This window comes from Arvicanthis niloticus, chromosome 16, assembly GCF_011762505.2.
Source record: "Arvicanthis niloticus isolate mArvNil1 chromosome 16, mArvNil1.pat.X, whole genome shotgun sequence".
In the NCBI taxonomy this organism is placed as follows: domain Eukaryota; kingdom Metazoa; phylum Chordata; class Mammalia; order Rodentia; family Muridae; genus Arvicanthis; species Arvicanthis niloticus.
In genome coordinates, this window is record NC_047673.1 from 72,149,296 (window position 1) to 72,173,121 (window position 23,826).

At 42.2% G+C, this 23,826-nt stretch overlaps 2 long non-coding RNA genes across 2 annotated transcripts; one reads left to right on the forward strand and one right to left on the reverse strand.

Annotated features, from left to right (window-relative positions):
- Positions 1–849: 849 nt before the first annotated feature.
- Positions 850–20,732, forward strand: LOC143434756 (uncharacterized). Its single transcript, XR_013104515.1, has 3 exons — positions 850–977; positions 2,601–2,706; positions 20,481–20,732. It is a non-coding gene; the product is annotated as an uncharacterized LOC143434756 (long non-coding RNA).
- LOC143434628 (uncharacterized) lies at positions 10,820–13,734 on the reverse strand. Its single transcript, XR_013104252.1, has 2 exons — positions 13,336–13,734; positions 10,820–11,106 (listed from the first exon to the last, which is right to left on the reverse strand). It is a non-coding gene; the product is annotated as an uncharacterized LOC143434628 (long non-coding RNA).
- Positions 20,733–23,826: the final 3,094 nt, after the last annotated feature.

Consider the following 23,826-nt stretch of genomic DNA (forward strand, 5'->3'; position numbering starts at 1 on the left):
GCCTGGTAAGAGCCAGAGGTCCAGGAGGAACGAAGCTAACCATTGTGTGTGTGTAGACATGGCAGGACCACTGCACCCATGAACTCACAGCTGCTGTGGCTGCCTGCACAAGACCGGCACAAGATCAAGCCAGTCAGCATCTAAAACAGACCGGGGAGAGTCTCAGGAGCCCCATCCCTATCTGAGGAATAGTAATAGTCGATAACGTCTGGAGGAGAGAGGGTCACTTTTTTAAGGGCGTGGCCTCTAGTACATCATCATGCTCCAGTGGATGGCACTAAACCCAGGTACATGGGCAATACAAGTTGGACTCAGAGGGGTTTAGAGAAGATAGGGGTTGTAGAGTTGGGAAGGGGTTAGGGATAAATATGAAAGTGCTCGAGGGAGAAGTAGAGGTGAATATGAAAGTGCATCTTAAGCAAGTATGGAATTCTCAAATGACAAAACATAATAATAATAATAAATCACTGCACAGAGCAGGAGGTGAGGGACTGATGAGAAAAGCGCTGAACATGGGTGCGCAGCAGCCAGGGCAGGAAGGGCGCTAATGTTACCGGCTGGACCAGCAAGAGAAAAGAAACAGGAAGGTCTTGGACACGACTTCGAAAGACACCGAGTAATTTGTCACCCTTATCATCCACTTGTTCTTTCTCTGAGAATGGGGAAGGGAGGGATGCTTCCTTCAAGGTCCTAATCACTGAACTCCTGACCTGTTCTGTACTCTGCTCTTTCTCTGAACTCTTTTGTAAACTACACAGCCCCTCCCCGTTTCCATTCGGGAGACTGGGCCCAGAGCCGTGTGCATACTAATCTACATTCACAGCCTTTAGCAGTTCGTTTGACTGGGCAGGCGGATTCAGCTTAGTAGCACTTGAGGTGAGTTGATGGGAAGGCCTTTGTCACTTGACCACGTAAACTGGCCATGGGTTGAGGATGTGGAGGAAATGAGGCAGATGGACTCGCCTCTTTACAGGAAGGTAAGTTCTGTATTTACTTCTGTCAGGCCCTCTTCTTCTACCAACCAGTCTTCCAAACAGCATTTAAGGAAACAAGTAGGTTTCTTTTCTCTGTCTTCAGATGCCTTAAATATTTTGGTCTACTCTGCATCTGTAATTCAACCAAGAACCCAAGTCGAGCTCAGATCTCTCTCCTGTCACTGAGTATTACTTGAGAACATTGCTACCTTGTGAGCGCCTGGAAGAACCAGGTTGTGGTTCTTTAATAAGAGGGAATGAGGTAGAATGAGAAATGTATACTTAGTGGGGAAAATCAATTGGTGGACTGAAGATTATATTGACTCTTTCAAGTCACGGTGACGTCATTTGGTGCCCTAAATTAGTGGTTATCAAGTCATCAGTGCTTATTAGAGACAAAGCCTCCTGGGTTCCTCCCTTGGAGATTAAGGTTCAGTGGATCTGGCTGGTCTGGGTCCTGGAAACCTGTATTGAACCAGAAGAAAGTCTTGGGTCTCAGCAGGTTTGGGAAACTGTCTTTAGGAACATGTTGCTGAGTAGTGGCCTCGGGAGCTGAGTATGCGCTTTTATTTGGCACACACTTTTTCTTTTCTTATGAAAATGTGTAAACTCAAACACTAAAGGAAACATTTTAAAAGTAACCTATTTATATTCCACCATGCTACTGTATCAGTTTCAGTTTTCTGTAATTCTTTATAACTGTATTCATATGTATATATAAAGAAAAAAACAATACAAATGAAAAGAGGCTGGCCTTGAACTTGCTGTATAGCCTTGAGCTTGCCATATAGCAGAGGCTGACCCTGTATTTCTGAAGTGCTCCCCACCATGACAAGGTGATGAGATGCTGGGAACAGAACCCAAGCCTCTGTGAATGCTGAGCAAGCAGTCTACCAACGGAGCTACATCCCTAGCCTCTGTGTCCTTTACATTAAACATCAGGGAGGCCTTTCCTTTGATGTCACATAAAGTTGGTGGCTCAGTCTATGCGGGTTGCTTCAATAAAAGTATTATAACCTGGGTCATTTGAGGGCACCAGAAGTGTATTTCTTACAGTCCTGGAGGCTGAGGAGCAGAAGACCAAGGTGCCAGCAGACTCAGTGTCTGGAGCCAGCCACTCCATTTCATGAAGGATACCTTCTCATTGTGTCCCCCATAGTGAAAAGGAAAACAAACCTTCTTGGGCATCTTTTGGTTGTTGTTGTTGTTTTGTGTTCTGAGACAAGGTCTCCCTATCTAGTCTTGTCTAGTCTGGGACTTGCTATGGTAAGACAGGCTGCTGTCTAACTCACAGAGATCTGCTTCCTTCTGCCTGCCAAGTAGTGGGATTAAAGATGTACACCACTATTTTTGGCTTTCCTGGGCCTGTCTGATAAGGCACTAATCCTATTCATAAGGGCTTTACAGTCGTGAATAATGAGTCATAAATAATTAGAGTCATTGTCATGACTTACCAAGACCCTCACCTTCTTTTGTGTGTGTCTGTGTATGTTCATGTGTGTATACCCATGCATATGTGTGTATGTGAAGTTAAGAAGTTTGATGTTCATTGTCTTTTTCAATGTCTGTCAACTTTCTTCTTATATATTATTGTTGTTGTTAACTTTTGCTTTGTTTTTGATACAGTCTCTCTACGTATCCTTGGCTGTACTGGAACTCACTATGCAGAACAGGCTGGCCTTGAACTCACAGAGACCCTCCCCGCTCTGTGTCCTGAAAATTGGGATTAAAGGTGGGTACTACTATGTCTGGCCTTTATTTTTAATTTTTAAAATTACACTTATTTAATTATCTGTGTGTGCATGTGTGAGTGTGCACACACATTTGTTGCCATGGCATGGATATGGGATTCAAAACACAACTTGTAAGAGTCAGTTCTCAGCCAAGTGGTGGTGGTGAATGCCTTTAATCCCAGCACTCAGAAGGCACAGCCAGGTAGATCTCTGAGTTCAAGGCTAACCTGGTCTACAGAGTGAGTTTCAGGGCAGCCAGAGTGACACAGAGAAACCCTGTCTCCTAAAACAAAACCAAACAACAAACAAGCAAAAAAGAATTGTTGGTTCATAGCTTGGCAGCAAGTGCCTCTACCTTTGTGCTACCAACCTTATTGTTTGAGCCAGTCTTGAACTAAACTTGGAGTTGGCTGACCCAGCTGGACTGACTTGCCAGCAGGCCCTAGGGATCCTCTTATTTCTGGCCTCCCAGCACAGGAGTCACTGGTGTGCACCCCCACACTTGGCTTCTTGCATGGATGCTGGAGATCCCCATGCTCACAGAGCAAGCAGTTTGCCAATGGAGTCATTTTCAAGTCTTTCCCCACCTTTCAGGATAATCCTGTTGCTGACTAGATTTTTGATGTATGAATTTTAGGCGAACACAAATATTCAGACAATAGCAATCAATCATTACAACATTAAGTATCTATAGTTCATCTGTCCATTTACCAAATATTGAACACTTTTGCTTCAATTTAAGGTTTTGTTGACATTGTAAATGTTATAATAGCTTATATCTATAACTTCTACATAGAGCTTTTTGCAGTATTGAGAAAGAATATTTGAATAATCTTTCAGGAACAATATTAATACGTCAAGGAGTCTTAATACCCTAAATTTAGGCTGATTAATATCGGAGCATACTATACTTCATCGCTGATAGAAATTGAGTACCTAGTCTCATTCTTAAAATGCTCGTAAACCTTTGGCAATACATCGCCTCCAACCTTTATATTTAAAATGCGTTTCTTGCATTGGTATAATGACTATGTGGTGTCATGCAGTTCCAATCAAGATGCTATGGTGCATAAAAAAGAAAAAGTCCTATGGAGCTCAAGTGGAGCAAAGAGATGGTGGGTGGCTGTATGGATGCAGAGGCAAGGCAATCTTGTGTAGCAGTGGCAGAGTGCGGGATATGTGGAGTATATCACAGACCGGGTGGTCTTGGAGGGCAGTAATGAGGAAAGTAAGGTTAGGCTGTGACCTGAATAACAAAGAAGGGGCCAAGTGCATGATTATGTTAGAGCTCTTCAGGGCAGAACCAAAGATCGGGTAGAGGTACTCAGCTTGACAGGTATGGGTACATGTATGTATGTATATACATGACAACTCACGACTGAGAATTGTATCACGCCCAAAGCTTTGTACCCCTTGGAGTTTGTTTTCATTTCTTTTCCTCTGGTCACAAGCAACCATTGAAGGTCAAATTCCTTCTGTAATTGTTTTAAAGCTTTGTTTGTTTGTTTGTTGTTTGTTTGAGACAGGGTTTCACTCTGTAGCTGTGACTAGCTTGATACTTGCTATATAACCCAGGCTGGCCTCAGACACACGTCAATCCTCCTACCTTGGCCACCCAAGTGCTGGGATTATAGATGTGAGACATTATACCTGGCTGTCCTAGAATTGTGCATAATTAGAATTATAAACACTTGGAAAACAGCTGAATTAGATAGCATGCAGGCTTCACTTTTTTTTTTTTCAGTTGTGGGACTAGATAGAACCCAAGGCCTTTTGTATTTTAGGTAAGTGTTCTATTACCACCCACACCCCTAGAACTTGCCTTTTGTTTTGTTTTTGTTTTTTGAGACAGGTTCTCACTGTGTAGCTCAGGCTGGTCTAGAACTCACTGTGTCACCTAGGCTGACCTTTATCTTGAGATTCACCAGTCTTTACCTAGTGAACGCTGATCCTACAGGCAGGCGCCACTCACTGTGCCTCCTTGCTCACAGTTTTTAGCCTTGAAGTCTTTGTCCTTTCTGGATATGGATAGGAATCTCAGGTCTTGTCCTGGGAGACTGTGCATGACCTTATTGCTGGTTAGTTTCTTATGACCTTCAGAGTAAATCTTTCTCTGCATTTCCCTTCTTCCAATATGAATGGTATTGTACCATTATAATTGAGTTCACATCTCTGTCACCCTTGAGAGTCACTTGGCTATTCTAATGATCACATGCTAACCAAAGACACTGATCTGCTTAAAGGATGTTCTGAAAAAGGTGGAGTTGTGTTCCCTTCCCCACCTCTCCTTCGCCTTTGATGGATACCAAATATTTAACGATCCCAGACCAAAGCAATTGCTCATGTCTTTGTTTTACATCCCTTGGCTTCCTGATATTATTTTTAATAGCTCTTCCATAACCATATTACAGCTTCATTTCTAAAAGGTCACTGGGCTCCAAGAAATAATGACCATTTAAATAGGCTTGCTAGGAACTTCAAATAGCTGTGTGGGGCAGGACAGTGCCCAGTTCGGTTGTTGAAGTCGGCAATGGAAGATTTAAATTTTACAGCAGAGATTTAAACATAATCATGTTGCAGACACAGTAAGAGAAGTGTTGGACTCTACTGTGCCCTAATAGAGACATTTACAATCTGACTAGTGAGATCACAGTATGCACGCAGTCACAATGTGCACAGACACATACAAACACGTGCATACACATATAGCACACAGCCACATGCACACAAACACAGAGAGGAAGTTTAATCTAAATGAAGAAGTTTATTTCTTTAGGGAATGACATCCTCTTTTTCTTCTCCCTTTTTTGAATGGTATGCACGTGTTCATGTATATGTGTGCAGGATTCGAGAGGTCAATGTCAGGTCTCTTACCCAATTACTTTCCACAAGGTCCTTCACTGAGCCTGGAGCCCAATTTAGCTGGCCAGTGAGCACCAGAGATCCACCTGCCTCTGCCTCCCTGGTGCTGGGGTTACAGATGCTCAACACCCTTGGTCCTCACACCCTTGTCCTCCCTCAGCAGGCACAGAAGGCACTTTACTCACTGAGCCACCTTCTTGGCCCCTCATGTTTGCTCTAACAGCAGTTTCAAACTCTGTCTTCTCTTTGAGCTCTAGACTTGCAGCTCCTCAACCCATGCACAAACTATTAAGCTTCAGATGGCAAGAGAAGGACAATTATTTTTTCAGGTTGAGAAATAAAAAGGAAAGGAGAAAAGATACTCTGGTTACTGTAAGAGCTGTGCAGGAGTTGAGTAAGCATCCTGAAGCCAATAGACTGTTTCAAACCTCATATATATATATATATATATATATATATATATATATATATATGCTTTTGTAATGGTGACTTTGTTACAAGATTCCTTCTGGCAGAAGGGAGTTGATACTATGTCTTGTGATATAGAGTTTACAGGAAAATTTCCTCTGGTTTCAACCAGGAATACATTTTTTCCCTCTGAAACTAATGACTGTAGTCTTTGAAAGCACTGTGCATCCTGTAAAATAGATCACATACTTTTCCTTTGTCCTGGAATTGTTAACACTCATAGTTAGAGTCCAGCTTTATGGCTGCCCTGTGAATAAGTCGTTACAGCTTTTATTTTGTTCCTGGTTTCACTGTGCTCTTCAAACTTTCTATTCTCCTCCTTCTGATGTACCTGCTTATTTTTATCATTATGGGTTATTGTGGAAGAGTTCTGATGGTTTACATTATCTTTGTAAATAATTACATATAAATAAAGAATTTAAAGGGAGAGCTACACATTTTAATAGAAATTTGGGGCCTGTTTAATGAACAGGTAATTTACTATAATTTGACTTTTTATTGGAGTAGTTTATTGTAGTGTTTTTAATTCACCCACTCTGAATTCTGGCTAATGACAAGTTTAAATCTTTCCTAATGCCAGGGCAACATAGTGAGACATCATCGCAAAAAAAAAAAAAAAAAAAAAATTAAACTAAAACAACCGTAACCACAAAAAACAAAAGCAATTAAACCTTTCCTAATTTCCTGATGGATCTATGATATTTAATCTGTGCCTTGGTTTCCTTGTGTTCAGTAACAAAAATAACAATAATTTTTTTATCAAATTAAATTGGATAGGAAGCATTAAGCACATAGAACTGTGGCTGGCATACAGTTTAAGGTGAATGTTGTTACATGTTAGGAATCACTGCTAAGCATTTCCAACTTTTCTTGTAAGACAGGAAGCTCAAACCCTTGATGTTTTTGTGCTCAGCAGGACTGTCTCCTCCTGTGGTACATAAGGTCTGTTTGCTAATGTAGGTTCTTTATGTTTGCTTTTGATCATGACATAGCTAATACATTACTGTGTGACAAATTATCTCCAATTTTTGTGGATGAAAATATAGTATAGACAGAGGCTGAGATGTGGCTCAGCATCAATGAAGAACACTGGCTGCTCTTGCAGAGAACCTGAGTTCAGCTCCCAGCACTCAACTGTCTGTAATTCCAGTTCTAGGAGCTCCAGTACCCTCTTTTGGCTTCTTCAGATATTGCATACAAGCAGTGCACAGACATACATGCAGAAAAAAACATCTATAAGACATAAAAATTTTAAATGTAATTAAAAACAAAAATCCCATAGTTAGCAAGATCCAGAGATCTGAAAAGGGCTTGGTTGGACCTTCTGTTCCTGAATCTCACAAGGTCAGAGTGAGCCTCAGCTGAAGGTTAAACTGTGGAAGAGCTGCTTCCAACCTAACTCGTGGGGTGGCTGAGCGTCAATTCATGCATGTGTTATCTGAGGCCTCCTTCAGTACCTTGTTGTCGTTCATCAGAACCAGCATGAAGGGCATTCTGTTATCAAGACAACAGTTACAGAGTTTGGTAACTTAATGTTTTGAAGTAAAAAATTTGGTCTCTGGTTCTTAAGAGATGACTGCTACGTCCTCGGGATTTCCTGAGTTCGGGAGTTAGTCACGGTGAGCATGCTCAACAGCATGTGCATTAACTAAGGAACTGACTCATTACAGGTTCATACAGTTTCAGAATCTGGGGTACTATATTAGAAAGACCAACGATGTGATTGATTACAGGGTTAGAGCTTCCAACTTGACCTTCAGGAAATAGACAAGGTTAGTGCTCGAAGTCAGTTAATCACAGGACCAACGTCCAGTCTATCATTCTATTATGAAAAGCAGATGAAATCTCCAGACATTGACGTTCAGACACACTTCCTAGCTCATGATCATATTGATATACCAGCAGGCTGATACATTCTGACTCTACAGAAAAAGTCCAGCACTTGGGAAACTGAGATGGGTGATTCTTGATTCAGAACTCATTTCAGTTCTAAAGTTAATTTGAGGTAACTTTGTCCAACAAATAAACAAACAAAAACCAGCAGAAAACAAACAAAAAACCCCAAATACACAGAAAAAGACACCCCACAATGACTCTAAAGAATCATGACATGTTCAGAGACCAACACAGTGACAACCCAAAAGATTGTTAAAAGAGTTTAGAGAAGACTTACAGCTTTACTCTTTGAGACAGAAGAAGGAATAACTGTTATTTTGGATTTTTGTACTTGTCAAAATGTTTCAAGTTTGTTTGTTTGTTTGTTTGTTTCCTTACCTATGGAGACTACATCCCCCTGTCTCTTTCCAGGTTAGGCAACTGAGGCAGAAGGAGGTGAAGTTATTTGTTTCAGGTCATAGGTCATAGGTCAAAGCAAAACTTGAAGTCTGTTGCACTCCACAGATGCCCACTGATGCCCAGTTCTCCAGTCATTTCATTTTATTTCCACATTAGCCTGGCAGCTCCTGGGCACCAACCTTGGAGATGCTGTCACTGAAGGTGGCACCACTCAACTGTTGCTCTCTAAACATTCACAGCATGGATACATGGCCATTTCCACCAGACAAGTTGGTGGATGGCTGCTTATTAACCACCAAAACGTATTCACACTCATGGTTAGGAGGAATATCTTTGAACAAGACCCAAATATGGCAAACCTAAATTGAGATTTCCATTAGAATCCAGAAAGTCAAGCGTTATGAATGCTAAAATCCAGTTCCCTTCCCATTTACGTTTAAATAGTCCCAACATCTAAAATGTCATTTAAGCTTGAGCTTTAGGGAGGCATGTCTGTTGTCATCCAAGAACAGGGTTTCTAGCTAGTTCCCATTGCACTGACCTAGGAAAAGTGGCTTTGTTCTCTCAGGCTTCTGTTTCCTGTATACCAATCACACGCACACACACACAAAATAAAAATTCCACCAGTGTAATGCTCTCCCTAGGGAGTCAAAATGATAGATGTCAGAAAGGAAATGTGTGATTAGCTTAGGCTAAGACGCCATTAAATGGAAAATAATGTTTTAGCCTTATGTAGAACCAGTTGTTGGTGAGTGGTTTCTTGTAAGCAGCTTATTTTATGGCCACATTCTAGACTCTTTCAGGAAATGATTCTTCTCACAATGCTTGACACACCTCACATCACTGCACTGGGTCTGACAATATTTATCTTTAGATTCATCTTTAGAGTTTGAAAAGAAAACCCACTTCCTCTTAAGTATTTACATAGCACACAGTAGACTTTCCTCTGCAAAACACTGACCTTGCCGTGCATATTTTGAATGCTATTCTTTTGACACAGAGAACTGCAAATGCCATCCTTTTGCTGGTTATTTCTCTTCCTCCTTCCTTCTTTCTCCTTCTTCCTCCTTCTCCTCTTTTACTCTTCCTTCCTCTTCCACCACCTCCTCCTTCCCTCCTCTCCTTTCTTCTTTGTACAAATCCCTTTTTTGAAGGCTAGAGAACACCACCCAGATAATTCAGTCTATCATGAAGATGTTATAGTAGAGTTCTACCTGAAGTGGTTTTTTGAAAAAGGCAAGTCTCAGACAAACAGAAAGTAAACTAATTATGGCTCCAGGGTGAACACTCGAGGGGTACCTACAGGAAGTTGTACCCACAGGAACGCCCATCCCCAGGAACGTGCCATCTTTCTAAAGCTGAGTAAGTCAAGAGCTTCTACTCATGGCGTAGGCAGTCGTACTTCTTCACCATGACGGGGACTCTCCAAATGTTGCAGAATTAAGACTTCTTGGGATTAGGGCTTAGGTTGCTCTATGGCTCATACTTATTTTTCTGTTCTGTGCTAAACTGTGTCACTGAGGTGCTGAGCACCACTTAAGGTGGATGAGGCAACATGCCTGGATCTAGGTCAGATGAGGTGATGTACTGTCCAGAGGAAAGGTTAGTGGCATTTTAAGTCACCCAATAGAGTACTCATTTTGACATCCTACCTTATGCCTATCTTCCTGTTTCTCTTTTGAGAAATAGCCACATCTTGAAGAATTATAGCATGAAGTGGATGGACAGAGAAGCTTAGGAAAAGGGGGAGCTGGTGAGACGTTGCTGTGTCACTAGTGTCAATCAGTGTCTGGTTGAGGTTGAATAGACCTTTACTGAATGACTGCACAACCCTAAAGGATATGTTTTGGCCATAACGAGAAGCCAATGTTGTCTGCTCTGTTCTCAGTTGCTGTCTACAATCTTCCATCCTGTTTGTCAGTCTTCACCTTTTTTGTGACTTGGTTAGAAGGGGAGAGGGGCAATTTGTTTTGAGGGACCCTTGCTTGTGGCTTACTGCAACCTAGAATAAAGTGTTTGCCAAGCCAAGGAGAGGGGAATAAAATAATAATAATAATAAATAATAATAGATAACATTTTCAGTGTGGTATGATGGTGAGTGCCTGAACTCCCAGTGCTTGAGAGGTAGAGACAGGAGGATCAGGAATTCGAGCTCATTCTCAGCTACATAGTTTGAGGTACCATACATTAAAAAAATACCTTTGGGGCTGGAAGGGGATTCAAACTCCAGTCCCTTTGCTTGTGTGACAAGTGCTTTAACCACTGAGCAAACCCCCCTCTTTTTCTTCTATTTTAAAGGGACTTTCTTTTGAACTGGTCCCACTAGGTCTGTTGCAATCCCCCTGCCTCAGGTTTCCCAATAGCTGATATTATAGGTGTGTGCCACCACATCTGAAATAAAAAAGAAAACTTCACGATTTTACTATATTTCTCCCAGCAAACAGAACAGACATAGTGGCAGGCACTGGTGGCACATAAGCAGGTCTATTCAGTGGTCATAGAACATTTACTTGCTGGGCAATGAAGGACATAGAAAGTGTGTTCCAAAAACATCATTATCCTTTTCTTCTCTTGGCAGTAGATCCAGACCTGGCCAATAGAATCAATCCTTTTGTCCATGATAACCCAAGGCTGGCCTATACACTTGCTCCTTTGTTCAGGCACCAGGGTAGCCTCCAGCAAAGTAAACAAGTCCTTCTCAGAATTCTTCTGCTGGAGTCAGAAAGGAAGGCCATGTGGTTTTTGAATTCTCAAATCCTACAGATAAGAATGATCTGTAAGAATAAGAAATAACGGAAAGAGTAAGACCTACTGGTAGGACAGAATGGGTAGGAAACCGAGGGTAGCTCGTCCTCATTCTGGCCTGGTGAGGTCAACTCCGCTCCTGGATACAGATGAGCTGATGAGTTCTCAGGTGAGCTGCTGTGGGGTGGAGAGAAGCATTTTGACTAGCTGACTCATAGCTAAGAGACTCAAACAGATGCCATCTGGGCTTTATAGAGCTATTGTTCACTGGATGAGTTCTAAACATGGAGTCAAGCTCTAAGCAATATGGCAGGCGCCTCTAGATCAAAAGGTCAGAGACTGGATTATAGAGCCACATCCTGAAGGATGCATAGGAACTAGGCAGGTTGTGGAGCAAGTGTGAAGAGGGGAGAAGGAAACTGAAGGAGGGGCTCTATCTTTGCATGATGAAGTAGTGGAGGGAAAAGAGAGACCATTCATGGATTCTCATCTCTCTGTGATCACTCGGTCTCATGTGGAAGTAATGAGAAGCCATTAAAATACATGGTCTGGGGGATGGCAAGCCTGGGTTTCTACTTTAGAAGGGGCGTTCTACTCGGCATGCATTGGAATGGGTATGACTAGAAGCAGGGGACATTTCCAGTTCTGTAGGACATCGATGTCGCTGGCCTCAGCTGAGACAGAATAAGATGGAGTTAGAGCAAAGTGCATAAAAATCAAGAAATATCTGGAAGGTGACTTGGTAGTCTGTGGTGACTAGCCCTGCCTCCTCCTTCCTGCTGATTTAGTTATGTATTTAAACAACAGCCTTTACTCCGGGTTTCATTTCTAGCCCCTGTCTCAGACGTGAAGTATCGGGATGGTTCATTTCCTCTTCTTTCACCATTATAGGCGTTTCCTCCCCCAACCCCCACCAGCTATCTGTCTGTGTTGGTGTTCTTAATCAATTGCTTTTAGTTAGATGACTGTACTGGCTGGTTTTGTGTGTCAACTTGACACAAGCTGGAGTTATCACAGAGAAAGGAGCTTCCCTGTGGAAATGCCTCCATGAGATCCAGCTGTAAGGCATTTTCTCAATTAGTGATCAAAGAGGGAAGGCCCATTGTGGGTGGTGCCATGCCTGGCTGGTAGTCCTGGGTTCCATAAGAAAACAAGCTGAGCAAGCCAGGGGAAGCAAGCCCATAAGTAACATCTCTCCATGGTCTCTGCATCAGTTCCCGATTCCTGACTTGCTTGAGTTTCTGTTCTGACTTCCTTTGGTGATAAACAGCAATGTGGAAGTGTAAGCTGAATAAACAAACCCTTTCCTCCCCAACTTGCTTCTTGGTCATGCTGTTTTGTGCAGGAACAGAGACCCTAAGACAATGACTTTCTTGGTTACTTCATTTACTTATTTATTCTTATTTCAAATTAGGGCTTTGGTTTTGTTTCTCTATGCAGGCACAGTGACTGATAGCTACAGTCCCAGAACTTGAGAGGCTGGGACGGAAGGAGAGCCCTAAAGAGTGGCCTTCAGACTGAGACCTCATTTCAAAGAACACACAAACCAAAACTCAGTTTAGATTTTTTATTATAGCTATGGCGCAAGTAAAGAGTCAAATAATCTACACAGTTTGCTGCTAACCTTGTCTCTCCAGCCAGAGACAGTTTGAAAATCTTTTTTCCTCCTTTGATGGATATGTCTCCCTCCCTCTCAGGCCTCAATCACACTAAGGATTTATTCTTCCACTGAACTGTTCCCAGCTCAGTCTCCCGATTTCTAAGTATTATATGCTGTTACTCCATAGTGTTTCTGTTTTGCATATCATCTCCTGACTTCCTCCCATGAAAGAGAAACCTTTAATTGAGCTTCACAATTGCTCTGTCATGGCATTGCCATACACATATGTATTTCCCCTTGTTCTCATCCCAGCATGAAGCTAGACCACTCCTGTCCCATTCTGGTTGGGGCAAGATTTTCATGTTTTTATTAGAACTATGAAAATAATCCTTGCAGATGAGCTACTTGGCACACTATGCTCACTTACCCTCTCGTGTGCAATGGTTTATTTTCTCTGCGGTTAGTAATTGCCATGCTCTTCTTCCCTTAGTGTCTGCTGAAACATAGTTAATTTACCCACAAGCTCTCCACGGTTGTCAAAATCCTCTCCCCATTGGCTCAGATTTAGCCTTAATCTTTCATTGTCATCTTAGAGACACCCCTCCCCCCCCGCGCTCCCCCCCCCCCCCCCCCCCCGTGCTCTCCCATTTGCTCTGACCTGACTTGGCTGTTCTCGGAGGCTCCTGATTGCTCTCTTACCCCCAACACATCTTCAGTATGATTCCAGCGAAACGGTGCCTGTTTGGAGTTGAATTTTATTTCTTCTGTCTTGTTCTGTTTCCTCTTTGTCTTGCTGTGTTCTACACTAGCTTCCTGAGAAACTAGGCCCAGGATGTGAGTTCAGACAATTCATGTCTGAAAACAGGAAATGTCCTCATTTTTTATACTGAAATCTTTTAACATTTTTGTTTGTGTGTATATGTGCATGCCTGCATGGGGTTGTGTGAGTTTATGTACATCACATGTGTACAGCAGCTCAGAGAGAACAGAGGGTGCTGAGTTCTCTGAAACTGAGTTACAGGCACTTGTGAACTGCTGGTGTGGGTGCTAGGAATCAAACTTGGGTCCTCTGAAGAGCAATAAGCACTCTTGACCACTATGCCATGCCCCCAGCCTCCTGGCTCTACACTGAGTTGGTGTACAAGGTAGAATTTTGAGCTGTAGGTAATTTTCTCTCAGACTTCAGAAAGCAGGGCTCCCCCACCCCAATTTCCAAGCATTCTGTCTTCTGTTTCTTTATGTGTGGCCTGCTCTCTATTCTGAAAGCTTTTACAATCTTGTCTTTGTCTCTTTTAGTGTCACACGTGTGTGTTTTTCTGTGGCTCTTCTTGTTTCTCTTAAACCAGAACTAGTTATTTTGATACACTTCTGGTTCATTGTATACCATAGATCCATGTATAGTGATGGTTCTGTCCAATAATACCCAAAGTATCATCTTCCTGCTTCTGATTGCTGGAGAATGTTACATTTTGTTTTCCAAGGTGTTAAATAACCAGTCAGTGCACTCTTCCGGGGGAAGAGTTGCCTGTAGCTCTTTGTCCTTGTTCAGCTCCTATTCAGGCAGTCATGTTGGCGAGACTTTATGGGTGTTGAATGAAGTTTTTTTTTTTTTTTTTTTTTTTAAAGTTATTGCATTGGGTGTTATGTGGGTCCTTTCCATTTAATAACAGCTTTCTGTTCTGAGAAAACCCCTGAGATTATTTCTTTGATGATTATTTCTCTTTTACTTATCTTTTTCTTCTGTTAACCTTTAAGACGTTTTTCTTATAACTTTTTCTTTTTTTTATGTTTCTGAATAATTTTTTTTTAAATTTTCTTCATCTCCAAAATCTTATGCTTTCTTTGTCATTTCACTTTGTTTTCTGAGAATTTTCTTCACTTGATTTTCCAAGATTTTCCCATCAGCCTATGGTCTTTGAACTCTCTCATCCTGTGAATGTGTCTTCTTGGCTTTCTAAGATGCTAACTGTAGTTTTGTAGTGATGATTTTCAATCTCTCTCTCTCTCTCTCTCTCTCTCTCTCTCTTTCTCTCTCTCTCTCTGTGTGTGTGTGTGTGTGTGTGTGCATGTGTGTCTGACCTGTCTCATAATGCTTAAGATCTGCTAAACAGCTTTACAAATGTGGCTGGGGCTTGCGTCTGGCCTTCATCTGTATTTGAGGAATATTTTAAAGTCTCAATCTTTCTTCCTGGATTGCTTAACTTCTATAGAAGATAATCTTTAGTGCTTGGTATATAAGAGGCTGATATAAATTCCCTTTTATTTCTCCCAAACCATCCCTCTAATCCTCAGCGGTGTCTCTGTCCACACAGTGTCCCTCTGCCAAGTGAGTGATGGGAGCCATCCCACGTGGGAATCAAACCCATGTCCTCTGCAAGGGCAGTGCATACTCTTAACTACTGCACCACCCCTCCAGCTCCTGCTACTCTTAAGTGCAGCTTCATGCACTGGGTCTGTTTTCAGCTTATGTCACACTACTGATTCCTGTCTTTGGGGAGCATGTGAAATTCTCTATTGTCTCTCCACTGTTCGTTTAAGGATTAACGTTCTCCAATGAGCTAAGCTGGTTCTCCTTGTCTTTCAGCCTTCAGAATTCTAAAATTGTGTTGATCACAATTTTTCAGTCACAGCTTTCCCAATCTCATTTTGTAAATCTGTCCCTTAGAACAAAGCAAAACAAAACAAAGCAAAATACCACATGTTGATAAAAAAAGAAGAAAAACTAAACACAAAGGTTCTGTCTGCCCTCTTAGTATTTCTTCTATCAGGCTTCCTAGTTAACTCTATGTGGTGGCTAATCTTGGGTGTCAGCTTGACACAGGTTCAAAGAGGGAACCTTAATTGAGGATTTATCTCCCTTAGATCAACCTGTGAGTGTAGGTTGTGCATTTTGTTGATTGCTCATCAAGACAGGAGAGCCCAGCTCACTGTGAGCAATCCATTCCTAGCAAGGGGATCCTGGATTGTATGAGAAAATGTAATTGACTGTGAATGAGGTGAGGTTCTTTTCTCCCTGGCTTCTGCTTCAAGCCCCTGTCTTGAGTTTCTGCCTGGACTTGACCTGTAAGCTGAAACAGACCCTCTCCTCCCTGAATTGCTTTTGGCCATGTTGTTTTCACAACAATAAAAAATAAACAAGGGATGCTCCAACGTTTTGTAGTATAGGGACTGTCCAGGTGTTCAGCAGTCTCTATAAATTGGCTAAGTTTTAGAAGCTATGCTTTGTGCTGCTTATAATTTCAGTTAACTCAGTCATTTTGGATTTCTGACGGGGTTGAAAACTTATAGTCTCATAGCCAATCCTGGCTATTTACTCTGAGAGAAAAGATTTGAGAGGATGGGTTTCAGCTGACATTCATTCTAAAGCCAAGAAAAAAGCCAGGTTCAGAACTAAGTCTTTTAGTTAGGAGAGATGACAGAGGTTCTGCTTAGTCAACAAAGTGATGGACTGGGTATTAGGTATATCTTGCACCTTACTGACACAAATTGGTATAGTTATTCTCTAATTGTATTTTGAGAGAAATGTTTTATTTTAACAGGAAGAGTGATATGTAGGAGGAGCTAAGGTGGGAGGAGTATGGAGAGGAAGCTAGGTGATGAGAGAGAGAAAGGGGGCAACATGGAGGCAGATATTCTCATGTCTCTGCCAAAGATAGTTGATATATCTAGGTTGGGTATTGGGTTACACTTCTGATTGATAATGAGCACTACCAAACTTGTAAAGCCTTTGGTTAACATTTAAAAAAAATTGTATAAAAGCATAAAGGGGAAGGGGGCATGGGATAGGGGTTTTCTAGGGAGGGGAAATGGGGAAAAGGGATGGCATCTGAAATGTAAATAAAATATCCAATAAAAAAATTAAAAAAAAAATGCCCTGAAGTCTGAAAAAAAGAAAAAAGAAAAAAATAAACAGGGCCTTCTGCTTCTCTGGAACTCTTGTTCTTCCTTGAAGGTCATTATTAAATTCTCTTAACCTTGAACTCTTCCTATGGGATCTTTCAACTCTAACAAGATGAACTCCAACAGAGGCAAGGTGCAGAGTTCCACATTCAGAAAGAAAAAAAACCCCAGCAACTAAAGAAGTAGAATTAAAGAAGTATTGCTTAATCTCCTTAAGAAAGATCATAAGATCAAAATGATCCAATGATATGATATGAGTGTCCTTCAAATGGTAAAAATGTGATGTGGGACATCAGATGAGGAATGCTGGACCCAGGTGACACACAATACAGGAGGAGAACACAGAGGTTGCCTGGGTTGAAGTTTGGGTGATGCCATGTGAAAGGCTAGAATTTGGATAGTGCAGAGAGGAGAGGGTGTCTGCTGAAAACCCAGAAAACTTTTCCCTACTACGATCTATCTGGAAAGGGTATGGGCTGGTAACTAGGAAGCTCTCCCTGTCCCTAGAAGGTTAGTGGTTGAATGGAGTAACTTCTAAGGTGTTTTCTGGCTCTGGGTATGATCTAGAAATGCCTTCCCCCATTTTAGAGAGAAATCAGAAGCCATCCAATCAGTGCCCAGGGAAGTACTCCAAGGAAGCCTTCTGATCCCAATGGAATATTCCTTCTGGACCATACCAGTAACTTTTTATTGTCCAAAATGCCTTTCTTATCTCAGACAGCCAAACACACTTGAACACCTAGAACCAGAGTGCAGACCATGGAGACACATGCAATTGTACCCACTGGTGTTTGTTTGTAAATGACAGTTTCCTAGAATTTATGAACTTGTTGTAACTTCCAAGAACTCAGGTCTTAGAACAACAGTGAGCTTATTGTCCTTGTGACTTACGTGGTATTGCTGGCACAGAAACATGTAACTATATAATCCTGCCTTGGGAGTAAGTACACATTTATAAGGAAGGTGCTCTCTATATATGTCCTGAGATTGCCACCTTTTAGAGTCTGAATGCTACGTTTGATTGATGAAGCTCACATATGTAATAGAGAAATGCAAGGCTTACAGGAATATTTATGTACTCAGTAAGCATGCTCACTGAACCTTGGGTTGTCTCTCCTCTTTAATCATGGACTCCAGGTTTGACTCTTTCAGATGAACAATGTCTCCATGGTCCTCACATTCTAAGTATTGGCCTGATCCAGGAGTCCAAAACCAAAGGTAATAACAGAGCAGAAGGCGAGCCGTGTGCATGCACAGCAAAGGTTCAGGCACAGGCTGAGGCTAAAGCTCAAGACTGAGCCAGGTATTGCAGAGAAGTCTCCAGCAAAAAGTTCTGCTCCAGGCAGCCAGTTCCAGACATCTAGCAGCACATGGCTATGAGTCTGAAAGTCATCTCTGTGGTTATGTGTTCCGAGAAGAGGTCAGATTCTAGGTGGGGTCTGTTGACTTAATCAGAAAATAGGTCTGAAAGAATGCTGCACTTCCTCTCAATTAACCAGGAAAAGGCTGTGTGGTGACCTCATAATTCATGATTCTCCTGCCCCAAACACCGTTCATCCATCCCCTTACACTCCTGCCTGGGAAAGGCAGTTTGCTGTAGGGCATAGGAAGAGGGCAGTTATGATGATAGATTCTCATGCCTCAGTTTCAGGTCTTGATGTACAAAATTTGAAACAACCTGTCCTTGTTGGACCATCAGAAAGAAGCCAGGCTTGCTAACGGCCAGGTCTGGTCCCATTGTCAGCTCCTTTTTATCCCTGTGCAAGTAAGAGCAGACTACCAGTGTCATTTGGCTGGACATGGGTCAGGAGGCTATAGCTTTTCTTTGTATGGCTAAATAACCATTTCTTCACAGGCAGGATGGATGACCACAGATGAAATCTTCTATAAGCCATGGCCTGGCCACTGAATCATCTGGCTTGAAACGACAGGCTGTTATTAGAGCAAATCACATAGCGATGAAAGGAACCCAGAGAAGAAGCGTTTCGTTGCTCACCTTCCTCATAAAGCTTCTCATTTTCTTCCCTTAGACTCAACATATTTTTGAGCAGTATAATTACTCCTCTTGACCCAGTTGAAACAGCTCCTTTTCTGGCAGTTGTTTCTTTGGCAGGACTTGAGTATAATAACCATATCTCCCGAGCCTTCCCGGATATTTCTGAAATGAGAAAGAAGGGAATATGTAAGGAACTGGTTTAAAAGCATGGTTGCAAAAGCTTTTAAAAGGGTATTTAACTTCATTCTTCTGAGTCACAGCATCTCTTGGAGTCTGAACTATTTCAGAAATTGACTTTTAAAATCTCTCTCTCTCTCTCTCTCTCTCTTTCTTTCTCTCTCTCTCTCCCTCTCTCACTGTCTCACTCTGTCTCTCTCTCCACTGTTGAAGACTAGACCCAGGGCTTTCTGCATCTTAGGCAAATGCTCTTCTACTGAGCTGTGCCTCTAACCTCTGAACTGCTTTTCTTGGAGATGGAATCCTACTAACCCAGTCCCACAGACAAGCACTTAGGAATCAGGTTTCTGGTGTGATCATCCTACTTTCTTCTAGGAAGGATTAAAAAACAGCAATAGCCCCGAGAGCCCTTTTGGTTTTATGTATCCCACAGGAAAACACATCAACCACACCATCTGTTGACTTCATCTTTATATAAGACGTACACTATTTTGAAGTAGGGTATCCATTTGTTGTTTAGGTTGGCCTCAAATCCTTACTCAAGCAATCTTCCTGATTCCAAAGCTGGGCTTGCAGGTATGTGCCTGTGTGCCAGCTGGTCATAAGTTCTAAAGCCAGTTCTAGGAGACGAGGAAAACTATGTTTGGCAATTACAGAAGAAGTTGGAGGCACAGAGCTCTCTCACACTATTAGGTCATGCTGCTCTTCAGAAAAAGTTGATGCTTCCTCTTTGGGTAAAGATGTATCCAGGCTATGGTTTCTGTGGGCATAGAAGAGTTCTGGGAGTGTCCATAGCCTTTCCTTTAATCCACATCCTCAGAATCCAATGTGTGAAGCTGGTAGAGAGCTGTAGGCCCTGACACAGGATAGATGGATGGGTTCATACCTGAACTTGAAAGGCATTAGGTAAAAACAAACAAACAAGAAAACTCCTCTAAAACTGACTGCATCCCTCTTTGGTTCTCACTTCAAGATGACATAATAGTGATGTCAGAAGGGGTCTGTACCGTGTGTAGCTGCATGAATTATACCCAACATTTTCTCTAGGAAAAAGGCTAGTGAGCAGTTTTACATAAGCTGGGATGTACCTCAGTGGTAGCTAGAACACTTGCCTAGCTCTGCATTTGATAGAAGAGAGTGTGGGAGGATGGATGAATGAATGGATGGATGGGTGAATGGGTGGATGAACATGTGGATGGATAAATGGGATGGATAGACATGTAGGTGGATGGACGGACAGATGGATAGATGGACATATGGACAGATGAATGGATGGATGGATGAATGGATGGATGGGCAGATGGATAGATGGACATGTGGATAGATGAATGAATGGATTGATGGATAGGTGGATGATAGAAATGTGGATGAATGGATGGACATATGGACAGAGGACATATGAATAGATGGATGAATAGATGGATGGGTGGAAGGATGGATAGATGGATGTACATATGGATAGATGAATGGATGGATTGATGAATAGATGGATATATGAATAGATGGATGAATGGATGGATGGGTGGGTAGATGGATGGATGGACATGTGGAAAGATGGGTAGATGAATGGATGGATGACAGATGGATGGATAGATGGATTAACGATAGACGGGTGAATAAATGAATGAATATATAGCAGATTCCTCAGCCACCAGAGGCATTTTTAAAGCCAGCATTTCCTGTGCTGTGCCAGACTGATATGAACCTATATTACTGTATTTCTCATGCAGTTCACAGCAAGGGGAGCAGAAACTGACCTCGTGAGACCAGAAAGATCTGAACATGCCTACTCCAGTTTAGACTTGCTGCTGCTCCTTGAGGACTGAAGAATAAACTATCTTCTGGTGGGGGACGGAGGAGTGGGGATGGAACTAATGAAGGACTGTGGAGTTATCCTTTATCAGTTGTCTGTATGGGGCCTGGGGAGGTGTTCAGCAGTTTGCTTAGGGTGCAGCTTCCTTTTCTTCCCAGCATTTGGGAGCCTGCGGGGGTGGGGGGGGTGGGGGGGGGTGTCCAGGCCACCCTGAGGAGCCTGTGTGTGTGTGTGTGGGGGGTGTCCAGGCTGCCCTGGCAGCGATAACACACTCACTGTTAGTTGTCACCATATGTTTTGACAGAAGGCACTTGATGTCTTCTGAGGTCCTCTCTCCTTCCTCTGTTTCTTTGCTTTGGTTGTGGAACAGGATTTCACACAACATAGTCTCAGCCTGCCTGAAACCCAATGTATAACTCAGGCTGGACTTAAATGCCACAATGCTCCTGCCTCAGCCACCCAGGTACTGGGATTATAGGTCTGAGCCACCACACCTGGCAGATTGGTTCCTTTTTCATGTCCTCATCAATGGGCTTCTGTTTAGCCACTCCTGTTTTGCACTTTATGAGTCAAGATTTACTAATCTTTTTGTCTTAGTTTGTGTCTGCCCAGCACATTATTGACCCTAAAAAAGCCCCTCCTTGTGTTTGTTGTTGGTGTCGTAAATTTCTACTTAGAATATCAGTGAGGCTCTGCAAGTGCTGGCCTCAGATGTGTCCAGCACACTCTCATAAACCAAGCATGGCAGCCATGCCCCTTAGTGACTTAATTCTGAATCTGCTGGGCAGCTGGAAGAAAGACATCAGTCTCCTCTGCTCGTCATCCAAACCTATGTCAAACAAGAACTCACAGCTCACTTCCCCAACCTTTTCCCTAAGTTCCTCCATAGCAGAGAGTGCTTAATAAAAATTGAGGTTTGAAATCTGAGGTCCTCCACCCTCTACCCCCAGTTAAAGTATCACAGTCCTATGACTAGAATACTTGCAAAAAATTGAACTAAACCACAAAACAAACCTGACTTTTTGCAGTTTAAACATGCCTTCTTAAAAAAAAAAAATAATAAAGGCCACCAAAATAATTCAGTGGGTAAAATTTCCTGTCACACGAGTCTAGCCACCTAAGTTCCATCCCTTGCATCCACTGAGGAAGGAGTAGGTCCAGTCCTGAGAGTTGTCTGATGGCCCTTACATGCACAATAATAAAATAAAATAAAATAAAATAAAATAAAATAAAATAAAATAAAATAAAATTTAAACAAAGATTAGTCTAGGTGTGGTTCAGACCTATGATGTAGCTAGCACTCAGGAAACTGAGGCAGGAGGACTGCTGTGAGTTCAAGGCCAGTCCAAGCTGTATGATGAGTTACAGGCTGGTGCGGCGATGCGGCCTGCAATGAGATTCTTGTCTCAAAAACAAAAGATTCAATGTCCTATTTCTCATAACTAAGCTACACCTACAGCTATGGAGTATAGCCCTCACAGCTCATAGATTAACTATGAATGCCAAGGGATTTGTCTCCTGAATCAGATACTTGATTCACGAGATTAGATGAAAAAGGAAGGCCTTAGATAACACAGGAAAGCGCCCAGGAAAATCTCCTTCCCCTGGATCCAACTTGGCCATGCTAGATTTACCCAGGGAGTTGGGACCCTGGATCCATCCCTTTTCTCTTCTTACTTTCAACCCCACCTTTGCTTCCCTGGTTATGCAACAAGCTCTTCACAGAATGACTCTTGAAAAAGATTTGGCTGAGAATTTACAGGCATAGCTGGCTTTACTGATCCAGTCTGGCCTCATTGTCTATGTATGTACAGTGTTCTGGGCTTTCCATACTCTCACATCTCTGATTCACACGCGGCCTCCTCTGGCATTCCTTAGTTCCAGTTCCCACTTTGTCTTATAAGTGGATTTTCTATTTTTCACCTGAGTGTTGTGATACATGCACTTGGGAGGTGTTCATGGAAGGAACAAGAGTTCAAATCCATCATTCTTTATATGGTGAGTTCAAGGACAGCCTGTGCTATATGGGACCTGCCTAAAACAAACAGAAATTTCTTCTTCCTATTTTATCTTTTCTGCAAAACTACTATGTAATAGGTGTTTTGTAAATATTTGTTAAAATTCAAATGGAGGGCTGGAGCAATGGCCTGGTGGTTAAACACATTGGCTGCTCTTCCAGAGAACCTGGGTTCAATTCCCAACAGCCGCATGACAGTTTCAACTGTCTGTAGCTCCAGTTCCATGGAATCCAACACACTCATATAGACATGCATGCAGACAAAACACCAGTGCACATAAAATAAAAAATAAATGAACTATTTCAAAAAAAATTCAAGTGAAAATTGGTGTTAGTTTTAATTGTTGACTTGACCTGGAAGGGAGTCTCAGAGAGGAAATGTCTAGATTACGTTTGTTTTAGAGCATTCCTGGGAAGAATTTTTTAAATTGGGCTAAATGAAGAGGGAAGACCTGTACGTGGGTGTCATGATTTCATAGGCTGAACCCTGGACTGAATTAAAAATATAGAATGAGCTAAGCACCAGCACGCATCCCTCCGCTGCCTCTGTTCCTGGTCGTGGATGTGCTATAAACACCTCCTTCAAGTTCCTGCCTCTGTGTCTTCCCTGCTATAACTGTAACCTGGAACTGTGAGCTGAAACAAGCCACATATCAGTGAGCACACCTGTGATCTCAGTATTCAAATGCTGAGATCGGAGATGGAGACAAAAGAATTTTCTGGAAGCCCAGGTTCCTGTTAACCCGAATGTGCAAAGGTAACTAAGAAGCCTAAGATGACCTGGGAGGTGGAAGGCAAGGACTGACAAGAGGTTGTCTTTTGACCTCCACACATCATGACGTGTGCATACACCCACTGCACAGACTTTCTTTAAAGCTACGACTGATATCAGAGCCACGTGTATCTTTTATGCACATACATAAAAAAATCTATAGAAGATAGATCTGATTTCAATTTTTATTTATTTATTTATTTATTTTTTGAGACAAGGTCTTGCTGTATAGCCAGACTGCTCTGGAATTCTTGGTAATCTTTCCTCGGCCTCCCGAGTGCAGGGATCACAGGTGTGCATCGGGATCATGATACATATCTGGGAGTGGCATGTTTCCTTTCTGAAACATTGCGTCCTGATATATACTTCCTGAAGAGACTCATTGCCAGTTTGTCCCATTCCTGGGGGTGTTACGATTTTCTGATACTTCATCACTGACAAGCAGAGAAAGAAACACAGAAACAAAGAATTACT